The following is a 2,555-nucleotide window of genomic DNA, read 5'->3' on the forward strand; positions in this document are numbered from 1 at the left end:
ATTCCATGGCGCTCCTTGTCCCCTGCCTCAAATGAAAGAGTCGTTCCCCCGCTGCTCTACCTTTGGGCGGATGGTCAAAGACGACCCGGAAGCGACAGGTGAACTCCCCGAAGTGACGTCTCTTCTTCTTATTGGTGTCCTTCAGTAGTGGTTTCTTTACAGCAATTCGACCATGAAGGCCTGATTCACGCAGTCTCCTCTGAACAGTTGATGTTGAGATGTGTGTTACTTGAACTCTGTGAAGCATTTATTTGGGCTGCAATTTCGAGGCTTGTTACTCTAATGAACTTATCCTCTGCAGCAGAGGTAATTCTGGGTCTTCCTTTCCTGTGGCGGTCCTCATGATAGCTAGTTTCATCATAGTGCTTGATGGTTTTTGTGACTGCACTTGAAGAAACTTTCAAAGTTCTTGAAATTTTCCTCATTGACTGACCTTCATGTCTTAAAGTAATGATGGACTGTCGTTTCTCTTTGCTTATTTGAGCTGTTCTTGACATGATATGGACTTCGTCTTTCATCGAAGAAGGCTATCTTCTGTATAGCACCACTACCATGTCACAACACAACTGATTGGCTCAAATGCATTCAGAAGGAAAGAAATTCCACAAATTAACTTTTAACAAGGCACACCTGTTAATTGAAATGCATTTCAGGTGACTACCTCATGAAGCTGGTTGAGTGAATGCCAAGAGTGTGCAAAGCTGTCATCAATGCAAAGGGTGGCTACTTTGAAGAATCTCAAATATTAAATATATTTTAATTATGTGTAGATTGCTGAGAAAAAAAATATATGTAATCCATTTTAGAATAAGTCTGTAACGTAACAAAATGTTGAAAAAGTCAAGGGGTTTGAATACTTTCCGAAGGCACTGTATATACCGAGTGTACAAAACATTGAGGAAACCTGCTCTTTCTGTGACTTAGACTGACCATGTGAATCCAGGTGCTATGTTACTTTATCACCTGTTAAAACCACTTCAATCAGTGTTGATGAAGGGGAGGAGACAGGTTAAAGAAGGATTTTTACGTCATGAGACAATTGAGACATGGATTAGTATTAGTATCATTAGTATCATTCAGAGGGTGAATGGGCAAGACAAAAGATTTAAGTGCCTTTGAACGGGGTATAGTAGTTGGTGACAGGCGCACCAGATTGATTGTGTCAAATACTGGGTTTTTCACACTAAACAGTTTCCTGTGTGTATCAAGAATGGTCCACCACCCAAAGGACATCCATCCAACGGCAGGCCAGTGGTCGAATATGGTAATTGATGAAAGAGGACAAAGGAGGCTGACACGAATTGTGCAGAGCAACAGACGGGCTACAGTTAGTCAACTGACTGTCCAGTACAACAATGGTGCCTAAAGACCCATAAAAGAATGCACAACTCGTCGTACCATGACACGAATGGAGTATGGCAGCCGACGACGTTACAGAGATCCACTTCTTTCAGCTAAAAAACAAGAAACTGAAGTAGTAGTGGGCTGAGGAATGAAAACACTGGAGAAGTGGAAAAACTGCTGTTTCACTCTGATGGGAGGACTAGGATATGGAGAAAACCACATGAATACATGCATCCATCATGCCGCTTGTCAACATTACAGGCTGGTGGTCGTGTGATGGTGCGGAGTGTGTTTTCATGGCACACATTGGGCCCCTTGATAAAAGTGGAGCAATGTTTTAATGCCTCACGATATCTGAACATCATTGCCAAATCAGGTGCATCCCTTCATGGCAGCAGTGTATCCATCTGCAAATGTATTTTTTAAGCAGGATAATGCCCCATGCCACAAAGCTAGGATTGTCCAGGAAGGGCTCCATGAACATGACACTGAATTCATCTTACTGCAGTGGTCTGCCCAGTCACCAGATCTCAATCAGGTTGAGTTTCTGTGAGACGAGTTGGAACGAGCTATTCGGATTAGGGATCCACTACCAGCCGACTTGACACAACTCTGTGAAGCATTGGAGTCAACATGAGCCAGCATCCGTGTGGAGCGCTTTCGAACACCTTGTAGAGTTCATGCCCCGACGAATTGAGTTGATTGTGATGGAAAAGGGGGTGCAACTCAATTTTAGAAAAGTGATCCTAATGTTTTTTACACTCAGTATAGATCCACACGGGCACCGTGGCCAGGCCACAGGATGTCGGTGGACTCCAGGTTCGGCATGAGGCACAGGGTAAAGTTGGGGCGTCGGGACGAGCGGAGCAGAATGACAACCAGGACAACTACGTTACCAAGGAGGACCAGTGCACAGCACAGCACAGCCCCAGGCTCAAAATCAGCTGGTCCTAATCCGGGGTGATGGTGTCCAAGCTGGAGGTGTTGGAGGAGTTGAGGTTCTCCACAGTCGGTGAAATAATAAGATAAGAGATGTAAGAGCTATCTGGAAGACAGTAGACTTCAGACATCTAATTCTTTGTTTCTCAATTTTTTGCAGGTGCTTGACACCCCAAAATAGATACAGTTAAAACAGTCTGTACACTAGAAAAGTCTGTACACTGCTTGAAATCCTCTCAAGTTTCTTCTCTTCTCTTACCATAGGAATGATG

The sequence above is a fragment of the Salmo salar genome, chromosome 27, assembly GCF_965601325.2.
Source record: "Salmo salar chromosome 27, fSalSal1, whole genome shotgun sequence".
NCBI lineage: Eukaryota > Metazoa > Chordata > Actinopteri > Salmoniformes > Salmonidae > Salmo > Salmo salar.